This window comes from Scaptodrosophila lebanonensis, unplaced genomic scaffold (genome assembly GCF_003285725.1).
Source record: "Scaptodrosophila lebanonensis strain 11010-0011.00,11010-0021.00 unplaced genomic scaffold, SlebRS2 tig00001419-arrow-arrow-pilon, whole genome shotgun sequence".
Lineage (NCBI taxonomy): Eukaryota > Metazoa > Arthropoda > Insecta > Diptera > Drosophilidae > Scaptodrosophila > Scaptodrosophila lebanonensis.
This window is the reverse complement of record NW_022060745.1, coordinates 439,194-453,246: the sequence shown is the minus strand read 5'-3', so window position 1 is coordinate 453,246 and position 14,053 is coordinate 439,194. Positions and strand designations below refer to the sequence as shown.

The following is a 14,053-nucleotide window of genomic DNA, read 5'->3' as shown; positions in this document are numbered from 1 at the left end:
GAATTTCATGACATTTCATCGATTGGAAGTGAAGTTATTGCGTTTTGAATGTCAGTATGTTTGTGTTATCGGTGCGAAAATGAGCTTTGAACAAAGAGCTAAGATAAGATTTTGTTTTAAAATTGGTAAAACTTTTACCGAAACATTTCAATTGATGGAACAAGTTTATGGTGATACGGTATTGCCTATCCCGTAGCAGAGTGCACGAGTGGTTTCAACGTTTTCAAAGTGGTCGTGAGGACATAAATGACGATCAAAATTCGTGATCACCGACAATTCCATCGAAACTGTGCGTGAATTCATCAAAAATCAGCCGAAATCATCATTGAAATTGATGGAAATGGAATTGAACATCTCCAAAACATCGATTTATCGCATTTTGACCGAACATTTGGGCTTACGAAAGGTGTATGTACGGTTTGTTCCGCACAAATTGACTGACGATCAAAAATTGCTCAGACAATCGACGCTTGTGACCGATTATTTGACCAAAAATCACATTTGAACCATTAACCACTCGCCGTATTCACTTGATATGGCACCGTGCGACTTCTCCTTTTTCGGAAAAATGCATTTGCCCATGAAAGGAAAGCGTTATGCAGACGTAGAGGCCATTCAAAAGGCTTGCACCGGCATACTGGCGGCCATACCGGCCAACGAGCTAAAACACTCGTTCGACATGCTTTTGGATCGTGCAAAAAGCGGTATTGAACCAGAAGGAGACTATTTTGAATAAAATAAATTGATTTTGCCGAAAACACCATTTGTTCTGTTTTTTTTTTTTTTAAGTCTGTTTACTTTGGAACACACCTTGTATCTGCTGGGATCTCATTTTTTGGTTGTAACAGATTGCAATGGAGTCGTGACCCTTGTGGTCACATTGTAGAAGATCTGCCAGATCACGCCATTACCCAACGACATTACTGCAATGTGGTATCCTGCGACCATATGAGGCCCATGTGCGCCCTTATTCCAAACTTGGATATCGACGAGCAGATTATGAATACACAAGCGATGACGGCGGATTGTCAACAGAGGCCGAATGTCAAGTATGAGGAAAGTGGAGTATCGTATGAGTCGTCGAAGAGAGCAGACGTGTGCATAGCCAAGAGCACAGCATTGATGAAGTTATTATTTTAAGTTCTCATATAAATTGTTTGATTAATAACTTGTATGTAAATAAACTGAACAAATACATACAACTAGCAGGTATTGCCCGTCTTAACCCGGCTCAATATAATGTTTCCAATTGTATTTATTTTGTGTGTGCATAACCTACCCATATGTTTTCACCTTATAAGTTACCAGTAGGAAGGCATTTAAGGTATTTAAATGAACATTTTCTGTTCTTGACAAAAAATTGTTCAGTAGTCCGTTACATTTTTGTTCTTGTCAAACTATTTCGTTAAACGAACATGACCACTATAACTAATATTTTTTAAAGCTCGTTTTCCCCCCTTTGGAGCTAGAATTTTCCAAAAGCCTTTCTTAGTGTGCTCCTACACTATGATACTTGATACTATGAAAGAATACTTAAGAATACAAACTGTTTTATATATAGAGATAACGCAACGTTTTAAGATAGACTATGTGCAAAAAAGGGGAATAATTATAAGAGTATATCCTAATTTTAAATTCACATTTGAGTCTTTTCGTGCCATATTGAGTCAATACGGTCACGCACAAACTCGGAATATGAAACACGGCACTCGTGTCAATGCCGTGCAGCGATGAGCCACGATCAAAAAGCACTGACAATTCTCATCTCAATTTGCTAGAGTAAAACTTTCGATAGTTGAAGCCACCGATGGCATCAAAATTTCGAAGTTTGAATGCAATAAGCAGAATATTTAAATAATAAAATCTAATTATTTATTGAGATCAATAAGAACAAATCATATACATACATACATCTGCCCGCAATGCGAAGCAGAATATGCGTAGCTCCGTTATTCGGTTTCTGCTTTACTATCGCTTACGCAGTCGTTGCCTAGCGACGGTAACTGTAAACTTTTGGCGTTTTGCCTTTGCAGTTAACATTAAATGGTCAAAACGAAAGAAGAAGAGCGAGCCAATGACTTGCAGTTGTTGTTGTTTTTAGAGCATTATATTTTTTACAATCAAACAACTGTGTTCGATTGCCCAATGTATACACTAATACGAATGTACATACATGCTATATTCATACACAGGCATACATACATACATACATACATATGTATGTGTGTGTGTGTGTGTGTGTGTGTGTGTTTTTTTTTTTTTTTAATTCGTTTATTGAAAGAAAAGAAAAGAAAAGGATATACAAGTAATATGATGTAGAGCAGAGGAGTAAAGAGAAGGTTGTGAAGAAGTGGTTGAGACAAGCCCGCGCCCAGGCGGTACGGCCGTGGAGCATTGCTTCGCCCGGGCGTCGACCTGACTACATCTCGCCTCGATGTCGTTCCCGCTCAAGTCTGCGCAACTCCCCCATGACTGTGGCTGCAAACTTGCAGCAGGCATTCCAGAATTGCTCGTCCGCTATCATGTTGCTGATGAAGTTCAATGGAGACACGGGTTCACCTAGCCAGTTGTTGAGGTGACTTCTTGCTCTCTCAAACCTGGGGCACACAAAGGTCACGTGATGTGGGTCCTCTATTACCCCGCGCCTGCAGAAGGTGCATTCTTCTCCGTCGTCATGACCGAAGCGGGACAGGTAACTACGGAAGCACCCATGGCCGCTCAAAATCTGCGTGAGGTGGAAAGTGACGAAACCGTGCTTCCGCCCGACCCAAGCCTGAATATCTGGAATCAGATGGTGCGTCCAGCGGCCCTTGGAGGAGACATTCCATCGCTCTTGCCATGCCCGTAGACTTTCCTGCCTCGCGTTAGAGCGTAAAGCCCTACGCAGTGAGGGCATCACCGTCGCGCTCGTGCCATCTGCTCTCGTGCTCCGATGAAGAGTGGCGGCCTCGTTTGCCAACAGGTCTATAGGCACCATACCCGCGATGACCAGGGCTGCGTCGTCCGATACGGTCCTGAACGCGCTGCATACGCGCAAAGCGCCAAGGCGATATGTTACTTCCAATGGCTTTATGTAACTCTTTGTTTTTGTGGCCTCAACCCAGACGGGAGATCCGTATAGCATCATTGCCCGTGTGACTCCCATTAGGAGAAGTCTGCTTCCTTGCCTGGGACCGCGAGTATTTAGCATTATGCGCGCCAGAGATCGCGCCATCGTGGACGCTTTCTTCCCAGCATGGGCGAGGTGCTCTCGGAAGGATAACCTAGTATCTAGCATGACGCCCAAGTACATAATTGCACGCTTGGACGCCAACACCAGGTTGCCGATGGTGACGTGCGCTACCTCCACCACTTTGCGGCTACTTATTAAAACGGCCTCCGATTTATGTGGTGCCAGTTCTAGGCCCACTGTGCTCATCCAGGCTATAATTCTTCTGATGGCTACGTTGCATTTGTCCTCGACGGCTGCCAGATCCTTTGCAACCGCTACTATCGCGACGTCGTCTGCAAATCCGACCGCTTCTGTACCTGCTGGTAGCTCTAGCCGCAGGACGCCGTCATACATTGTATTCCACAGGAGAGGCCCCAGTACAGAGCCTTAGGGCACTCCTGCAGAGACCTTATACGTCTTAGTGCCAGTCGACGTTTCATACATTAGCACCCTATTTCTAAAATAGCTGCGAATACATTGGTAGAGGTACGCGGGGATACCTCGTTCTCCAAGTGCGTTAAGAATGGATATCCAGCTGGCCGAGTTAAAAGCATTTTTTACGTCCAGCGTAACCACCAGGCAATACTTCTTAGTGCCACCCTTCCAGCGCGTCCCTGAAATAGCGTTAGCGGCTATCTCGACCACTTTTCCGATGGCATCAATCGTTGAACGCGCCTTGCGGAATCCAAATTGGTTTGGGGATAGTCCGCCAGCAGTGCTTAGGGCTGCCTCCAGTCTCGTGCAGAGAAGCCTCTCTAGCACTTTCCCCGCCGTGTTCAGCGGGCAGATCGGTCTATAGGATGATGCTTCTCCAGGTGGTTTACCTGGTTTCGGGAGCAATAGCAGCTTTTGGACTTTCCAGCAGTCCGGAAAAACACCTGAATTCAAGCAATTTTCGAACAGTGCTGCGAACGAGCTGGGATGCAACGCAAGTGCCAGCTTAAGTGCCCGGTTTGGGATTGCGTCGGGGCCTGGTGCCTTGTCCTTTAGAGAGCTTGCTACTGCAAGTACTTCTGATTCTGGTACCACAGTAGTCTCCTGGAATGGGCGTGGAACGCTGTCCTCCTCTTCTCCGGTCACCGGCCCAGGGGGGAATAGTACACCGACTATTTTTGCTAGTGCGTCTGGAGTTGAAGGCACATCGTATCGACCTGCGTTGATTTTTTTTACTACTGATTTGTACGCCTTTCCCCATGGATCGTGGTCTGCCGAATCGCATAGCTCCAGAAAGCAGTTCCTTTTACTACTGCGAATGGCTCGTTTCAGGGATCTTCTGCAATTCCTAAAATCTGCTAGTTGGGAAGGAAACGCCTGTGTGCCTCGCAGTCTTTGGGTGAGTCGTCTGGCGCGGTTACATGCCACTCGCAGCTGTGCAATTTCATCGTTCCACCAAACAACGGGATCATGATGACGCGGACTTGTCCTCCTCTTAAGCATGCTCCTATCACATGCAGCCTGTAGATGTGCTACAGCAACCTGCGCCATACTGTGGGGGTTCCCGGCCAGGATCAATGCAGGCAGAGCTTCCGAGAAGGCAGCAGGGTTAAAAGTGTTAATACGATACGTGTGATACCTGCGCGGCCCATGCCGCTGGCTACTCGTCCTTTCCCCGACTGTGTAGATGATTGCATAGTGATCACTAGCCGTATAGACGTCACTCACAGACCACGACGCAGAATTGAACAGAGAGCTGCTTGCGAAAGTGAGATCGATAATAGAGCTTGCGCCGGCTCTACTAAATGTGGGTTGGGTGCCTGTGTTTAGCAGGGAAATATCCATGTTGGCGAAGGTTTCAAGCAGTATACGGCCACGAGTGTTCGTACAAATACTGCCCCAGTCCACTGCCCATGCGTTAAAATCGCCGGCCAAGATAACCCTACGGCGATTCGCTGCGTCGATCACCAGCTCGTCCAAAGCTGTTGCAAATTCGTTGATTGTCAAGCTAGGTGCCAGGTAGCAGCTGTAGATCCACAGGCCGCTGACTCTTGCGCGCACAAACGTTCTGCATGCCCGTACATCATCCAGATGAATCCCGCTGGGTCCGCAGGCCCATAGCGCCGCCTTACCCGATTGGTCGATAGCCCATCTGGGGCCTTCCATTGGTCTGTAGGGCTCGCTTAGGATAGCCAAGTCGACAGAGAGCTCCTGTGTTGTTTTGAGCAGCAGATCTTGTGCCGCACTACAGTGGTTCAGATTAAGCTGGATGAACTTCAGTGTTTCGCCTGACGCACTGCTTCTTTAAACGCTGGGCATTTGAAGCTGCCGGTGGCGTGGGCATAGTTTGGAGTTCCTTTCCTAAAGCATAGCATACATTTAGGATCCTTGCTACAGGTCTTAGCAATATGGCCCTTCTCGCCGCATTTAAAGCAGTTCCCTTTTAGGTCCTCGCTGCTCGTGCATCTTCCTGCGATGTGCCCATAATCTAGGCATTTGTAGCACCGCATTGGGTCAACTAAGGTTCGCACGCGGCATATGACCCAACCAATCCGGATCTTGCCAAGTTCCAAAAGTGACGTGGCTTTGTCAGCTGGCAGTGAAAGCACTGCAGTTTGCTGCCCACCTCGTGCCTTGCGAATCGACTTTACTGACAAGCAGTCCAGGCTGATGTTCTCCACATTCGCTACGATCGCTGCACATATCTCCTCCTTGGTAGTGAGTTCATCTAGGTCGCGGAGTTCTACTCTAGCTTGTTCTGTCAGGGCTCTGACTTCTGCTATCCCGTGTAGTGCTTTCTCCACTGCAGCATGCAACGAACTCTCGCTATGAGCTGGGGCTCTGCTTAGCTGCAGAAGAAGGCTGCCATTCGCCGTTTTGCGGATGCCTTGGACATCATCGCGCATGCTTTGAAGGGTTGGGTCCGATTTGACCGCCTTCAGCAGGTCAGAAAATTGACATTCACCTACGCTCTTGGCAATAATGGCGTCTGGTTTACTGCGCCTCTTTTGCCCACGACCTTTCACCTTGGTCCAGGCGCTCTTCTTGGCGGTTTCTGGCTCCATAATGGACTGGTTCTCCTTGCTCTGGACTAGTGACGTCGGTGCCGTGGCGCGCTCCTGGTCACGCGTTCTCAGCTTTTTCGGTGGGGTAGTGCGCTGGTTACCTTTTGGGTCTCTGGGCCTTTTAGGGGTACTAAGTTGGGGGCGCTGCTTCATCGGTGGTGACGTTTGGGTGCACTGGTTTACCCTCTCCTTTCCTGCACACAATATTAGCGCCGCCTTTTGCAGAGACAATAGTTTAGCCAGCTCGTCTTTAACCAGCTGGTTGATGTGCCTCTGGCCTCCATTTATAAGGGCCATCAGGCCTTCCACCGTTGTACCGATACCCTGTAGGGCTTCTTCGATCCTTTGTGGCTCCTTTGCCCGTGGGCTCTCGGGTGATTTGAGCATCTCCGCGGTTGGCACTGCCACCGCTTTTGGTGGAGATCGCCTCAGCACCGTGCTGCGCAAGAAGGCTTGCTTCTCCTCATCCATTTCTGCTACTGGGGTTGTTTTTTTTGTTGATGTCATTGTAGTTGGGTCCCAACTTGAGTCCGTTATTGCTGTTCGTGCGTGTAGTTACCTTAGTGATCCCGTGGGTGCCTTTCCATGAGTGAGGTCCACGCGAGGGTTGACTTTGCTCCTTATGGGCAACAAAGTTCAGAGCCAGATCGGTGCTATTCAGGAATGTGCATCTGAGCCTACACGGCCAAGTTAATGGCGACGAACAGCAAGCGTTACTCAAGGCCTGCCATGGTTTTAGTGGGACGGGGGCAATGGTGGCATTGGCCTGCGAGCCATTTCGGTAGGGTGTCAATCTACGTACTCAGGTCGCAGAATACCAACATCGTCAGCTCGAAACGTCAAAATAACATAAGGGGCTTCCAGTATACCATACGTAGCACTTTACTGGGCTCGGTGCTACGGAGAGAGGGGGATAATTCCGTTTTGGACACGGAGAAATTACATGCCGCTTGGGGAGTTCAGTCCCACGTTGGCCATAAGATTTCTCTCGGCGGGATGGGGGATATGCCGCCCCTACTCGGCCGCCAGAGCCCCATTTCAATTAACTTGTTTATTAATTGGGCACACCGCCTGCGCGGCAGGGGTTGGCTCAGCCAGTTCCGTGGCCTGAGTGCCCGTAGTGACTCCGATGCGGCCCATCAGAAACCTAACGTTTTGTATGCGGCTTACTTTGAATGCGTCCAAACGGCGTGGAAAAACGTTGTAGCAGGCAAAGCTAGGGCATAGCGTACTTGTAGATTCGGTCCTATTGGTTGTTGTTAAAATTATTGCAGCTAACAGATTTATTTCTGTTACGGCACGCCAATACAAAATTTAAAATTACGATAGTTGGTCACCCTATTTACGTGAACCACTATTTGCGGAACTAGAACCGGCTCCTGAGTTCCGCGGACGCCTCGTCGCGAGTTCTGTCGTGAACCAGCTCCGTTAGTGTTTGGTTGGAACCACCTGTTGACTGGCTCCACTCCGAAATGAGTCGGTTCCCATATGTTTGGGGCCCGCGTGTTCATTCTGTTACAAAATCATTCGGACGCCGTGCAGAATAAGTTAAAAGAAAATTGGAGCTACTGCAGGACACAATGGGCCAAAAAGGGTTGCCACTTAGCCTCAAAGTTAGGAGCGGCAGCGCCAGCCACCGTGAGAGGACCAGAGCAATATGGCAGCCATACGAGTGTTTTGTCCGGCTGGAAACCAACAACAAAGCACTCACTCCATATTGAGCGCCAACAGCCCCTTCTTGTAGAGCGTCTTTCCAAACGCCAACGTAAGTTGTTCACCGCTGTTAGGTGAAAATATCAACCCTTGCCTTTCACTTTATAGGAGCACCAGTCCGCACGTTGGCCTGCATGGGCCAAGCACCCTCACAGATTCGAACAATGCAAGGAACTCACCGGAGCTTGGACTTTGCCTCACCAGAACCGGCCAACCAGGTGTTCAGCCGATCCACACACTCAGCCATCCATCTGCCAAGTCGCACTTACGCAGCATATCGCGTTCGGTCCACTTTTCCGCTGCCCGCGTTGGCAAAACCACCAGCGTCGCGGAACAGGCAGAAAAACAACCGCCCACGGCTTCTAAATCACATAGTGCCCACTGGACCAGTCACCACAATCGCACCACACGTATGTACACGCACAATGCAGACCGCTATATACTCGTATTAAGGCTTTTCCGCGCCTATTTCCGTGGTAAAAAATAACATTTTGAGGAGCTAGAAAAATTTGCGTCCTCGCTCGACCGCCCAACCTGTGTGTGTGTGTGTATACTTAGTTGTCCCCTACTGTTAGATATTTTGTAATGTTTTTTGATTTTTTTTTTTATTTTCCCCCCACTTCCCCCCTATGGGCGTTTTCCCAATTTTCCATTCCTATTATCGCCTATATCTCGGAGACTATAAGACCTAGGGACACCAAAATTTTAGTCCCAGGTGCCTTATATGAATACGCAGAAAATGTGTATTTTGGAATTTCCCTCTCTCCCCCCTCTCCATCACAAATCATAACTCCCGTAATTCTTAGAATTTCGAACTTGGCAAATACCTCCATTTAGTTATTATAAGTCCAAATGTCAAGTTTCATCATGATAGGCCGATTTAACAGCAAGTTATAGCCATATATGTACATAAGACCAAGTAGTGCCCGCAGCTGTTGTTGTTGTTACTGCTTTGCTCAGGCACACGAGACATACACAGACACACACAAATACACACATACACGCATAATTATTCTACCCCACTTTAGCCTCTCTACTTGTTACAAGTAATTTTTTCTTTGTTTAGTACATTTGTCATTAGGGTTTTCATTAGTAACTTTATGCAGCAACAACAAATTACACAGAGCGCAATTAGTTGGGGACATCATATACACACACTCACACACAGAACACGCAACAGTTCGTGTCTATGTGTATGTATGTATGTATACATTGGACAATCGAGCACTGTTGTTTGATTGTAATAAATAATGTTCTATGGTTTTAAATCAAATTTTTAAAACTAAAAACAACAACAACTGCAAGTCATTAGCTCGCGCTTCTTCTTTCGTTTTGATCATTTACGCCTGTTAATTTCAAAGGCAAAACGCCAAAAGTTTACAGTTACCGTCGCTAGGCAACAACTGCGTAAGCGATAGTAAAGCAGAAACCGAAAGCGAACCTACGCATATTCTGCTTCGCGTTGCAGGCAGATGTACATATGTATGTTTGTATATGATTTGTTCTAATTGATCTCAATAACTTATAAGATGTTATGATTTAAATTTTCTGTTAATTGCATTCAAACTTCGATGGAATTATTAATTGTATCGACGGATTCAACTATCGATAGTTTTGATGCTCTAGCACATAGAGCATCCGACACATGCCCATCTCTAGCATCTCAGCTGATCGCATATTTACAGCGACTTACCGTTTTAGCTAGCAACGCTACAAATGTATTCTGAACAAATCTAAGTGTCATTTACCGTTAAGCCTTTTTTGTGAGTGTATTCATGCGATTTACAAAAGCAGAAACACACTTTTTACATTCACAACAATCATATTTGGAATTGAAGACACTATAACTAATTATTGTGGCATGTATGTGTGTATGTGTATGTATACTTAGTTGTCCCCTACTGTTGGATATTTTGTAATGTTTTTTGATTTTTTTTTTATTTTCCCCCCCACTTCCCCCCTATGGGCGTTTTCCCAATTTTCCATTCGTATTATCGCCTATATCTCGGAGACTATAAGACCTAGGGACACCAAAATTTTAGTCCCAGGTGCCTTATATGAATACGCAGAAAATGTGTATTTTGGAATTTCCCTCTCTCCCCCCTCTCCATCACAAATCATAACTCCCGTAATTCTTAGAATTTCGAACTTGGCAAATACCTCCATTTAGTTATTATAAGTCCAAATGTCAAGTTTCATCATGATAGGCCGATTTAACAGCAAGTTATAGCCATATATGTACATAAGACCAAGTAGTGCCCGCAGCTGTTGTTGTTGTTACTGCTTTGCTCAGGCACACGAGACATACACAGACACACACAAATACACACATACACGCATAATTATTCTTGGCGGAGACTTCAACGCATGGGCAGTTGAGTGGGGCAGCAACACCACTAACGCGAGAGGCCGAACTCTACTGGAAGCTTTCTCAGTATTGGATCTGACGCTGCTGAATACCGGGTCACAGCACACATTCAGCAGGGCAGGCAGCGGATCCATAATTGACCTGTCGTATGCTAGTAGCTCCCTCCACAGTCAGATCATGTGGTCCATTAGCGACGCTTATACGGCAAGCGACCATGTGGCCATCACAATCACAGTCGGAGCAACCTCCCGCAACATGCTGAATCCACCGTCCGCCAACGTGGCATACAAGCTGGATTCCTTCCGTCCAGCATCCTTCGCAAGCGCCCTCAGCGGCTTCCGACTCTCCGGTGATCCAGAAGTTATGGCTATGGACGCCGTGGCCCAAATCCGCGCGGCATGCGACGCCAGCATGGACAGACGTGGCCCTTATAGGCGCCACCACGTACCAGCTTACTGGTGGACCAACGAAATCGCGGAACTGCGAAGCTCTTGTATCAGGGCAAGAAGAATGGCGCAGAGAGCTCGCGGCACATCCTCGTCGCCCCTCAGACAGGATGCCTATCGGGAGTCTAGGCGATCTCTGAAAAGGGCGATAGCAGCAAGCAAGAGGCGATGCTTTTTCGAGATGTGCGACTCAGCCGAGCACGACCCCTGGGGGAAAGCATATAAGCTCATTGTGAAGCGAATCTACGCTGGCGGACGCAATGCTCCCATGGATGCTGAGAAACTCTCACGAATCGTTAATACCCTATTCCCCTCGAGACCTGAGTCGCCTGCGATGATCCCTACCAGAAACGAGTTATCGCCTGCCTTAGGCGACGTCACCACTGAGGAAGTGCTGCTGGCTGCTCGTAGCTTGCAGCTCAACAAAGCGCCGGGCCCGGATTCTATACCGAACCGCGCACTCAAACTGGCACTTTGTATGCACCCTGGGGCGTTCGCTACTCTGTTCGGAAGGTGTATCAGGGAAGGCATATTCCCTGCCTGCTGGAAGGTGCAGAACCTGGTTCTACTGCCGAAACCGGGAAAACCACTCGAAGACCCCTCATCCTACAGGCCGATTTGTCTCCTGGACTCGATCGGTAAGGTGCTGGAGAGACTGCTTTGCTCGAGGCTTGAAACAGCAATCGGTCTATCCCCCAATCAGTACGGGTTCCGGAAATCGAGGTCCACCATAGACGCGATCAGTAGAGTGGTGGATCTTGCGTCGAAGGCAATATCAGGTAGCAGATGGAAGGGAGGTGCCAAAGAATACTGCCTGGTGGTGACCCTCGACGTCAAAAATGCATTCAACTCGGCAGACTGGGGATGCATTCTCAACGCACTGGTGGATCAAGGCGTACCCACGTGCCTGGTGCGCTCCATTAGAAGTTACCTTAGCGATCGGATACTTAGGTTTCACACATTGTCTGGCACCAAATCCCTCAATGTTGTTGCTGGCGTCCCCCAAGGGTCGGTCCTAGGGCCGCTGCTCTGGAACGTCATGTACGACGGCATTCTCCGCCTCCAACTCCCACCCGGTACGGAGCTAGTGGGGTACGCAGATGACGTCGCAATTGTAGGCGTTGCGAAAGACATCAAAACCGTGGAAGACGCGTGCAACCGCTGCATCCGGACGATCATTGACTGGCTGAACACCGTGGGCCTGGAACTAGCGGCGGGCAAAACAGAGGCAGTGCTAATCAGCAGCCGCAAGGCGGTAGAGCAAGCGCACATATCAATTGACGGTACTCTCGTGCGGTCCAAACGTTCAATTAACTACCTTGGGGTTAGATTGGATACGAGATTGTGCTTTCGTGAGCATCTGGAGCAGACGAATAATAAAGCTGCAGAGGCCACACGGGCGCTAGCCCGAATTATGGCCAACACTCGGGGCCCAAAGCAAGGTCGGAGGTTATTGCTTATGAGCGTAACCAGATCAATAATGCTGTACGCGGCACCGATATGGGCTGCCGCGGTGAACAAGAGGAGCTACATCCGCGACCTCGCTGCTACATACCGTCTTGGCGCTCTCCGTGTCTGTAGTGGATTCAGGACGGTTTCTGACGATGCCGTACTGGTGATCTCGGGGATGGCACCTATCGACCTCCTCGTCCTGGAAGCGAGCTACCTTCACAGTTTTGCTGCCGGGCGGCCTCGAAGGGACGCGCGGGCGGCGGCTAGACGTACGACGGTAAGCAAGTGGCAAGAGCGATGGGATGCCTCGTCAAAAGGCAGGTGGACCCACACGCTAATCACTAACGTAGCATCGTGGATCGGCAGAACACATGGCAAGGTCGACTTCCACCTGACCCAACTTCTGAGCGGCCACGGATGCTTCAGAAGTTATCTTCATAGATTTGGGCACGACTCCAGTGCGGAATGCCCGGCCTGCAGAGGGATACCGGAAGATGCTAACCACGTAGCCTTCCATTGCCCAAGGTTTGGGGCGGACAGAAGGAGACTGGAGGCGACAACCGGATCACCCCCAACGGCGTCGAACTTTGTGGCCAACATGCTCGCTAACGAAGAGTCGTGGGCTGCGAGCGCAAACTTTGCGGCCTCCGTTATGGGCAAGCTCAGGAAACAGGAGCGGGACAGGAGCGCGATATAAGCGGGTTGATCGGCCGGGCGAAGCAATGCCTAACGGCCGTACCGCCTGGACTTTGACCTGCGTATATCATTATTATTATTACTTTTACTTTTACTATTATTATTATTACTACTATTGTTATTTCTATCTATTCTATATTGTTATTTTTCCACTCTTTGTCAGTTTATATAAAGAATACCAAAAAAAAAAAAAAAAAACGCATAATTATTCTACCCCACTTTAGCCTCTCTACTTGTTAAAAGTAATTTTTTCTTTGTTTAGTACATTTGTCATTAGGGTTTTCATTAGTAACTTTATGCAGCAACAACAAATTACACAGAGCGCAATTAGTTGGGGACATCAAATACACACACTCACACACAGAACAAGCAACAGTTCGTGTCTATGTGTGCGGTTCTCTACGTACGGTTGAAAAAGTAAAGAGAAACATACATATGTATGTATGTACTATATGTATGCCTGTGTATGAATATAGCATGTATGTACATTCGTATTAATGTATACATTGGGCAATCGAACACAGTTGTTTGATTGTATAAAAAAATAATGCTCTAAAAACAACAACAACTGCAAGTCATTGGCTCGCTCTTCTTCTTTCGTTTTGACCATTTAATGTTAATTGCAAAGGCAAAACGCCAAAAGTTTACAGTTACCGTCGCTAGGCAACGACTGCGTAAGCGATAGTAAAGCAGAAACCGAATAACGGAGCTACGCATATTCTGCTTCGCATTGCGGGCAGATGTATGTATGTATATGATTTGTTCTTATTGATCTCAATACATACATAAGACCAAGTAGTGCCCGCAGCTGTTGTTGTTGTTACTGCTTTGCTCAGGCACACGAGACATACACAGACACACACAAATACACACATACACGCATAATTATTCTACCCCACTTTAGCCTCTCTACTTGTTACAAGTAATTTTTTCTTTGTTTAGTACATTTGTCATTAGGGTTTTCATTAGTAACTTTATGCAGCAACAACAAATTACACAGAGCGCAATTAGTTGGGGACATCATATACACACACTCACACACAGAACACGCAACAGTTCGTGTCTATGTGTATGTATGTATGTATACATTGGACAATCGAGCACTGTTGTTTGATTGTAATAAATAATGTTCTATGGTTTTAAATCAAATTTTTAAAACTAAAAACAA

General features: G+C 47.4%; 1 protein-coding gene across 3 annotated transcripts in view; it reads left to right on the top strand.

The window, feature by feature from the left end:
* Nucleotides 1-14,053, top strand: part of LOC115633443 (autophagy-related protein 2 homolog B) — a 617,768-nt gene that overhangs the window by 187,544 nt on the left and 416,171 nt on the right. The gene's annotated exons all lie outside the window — the stretch shown is intronic.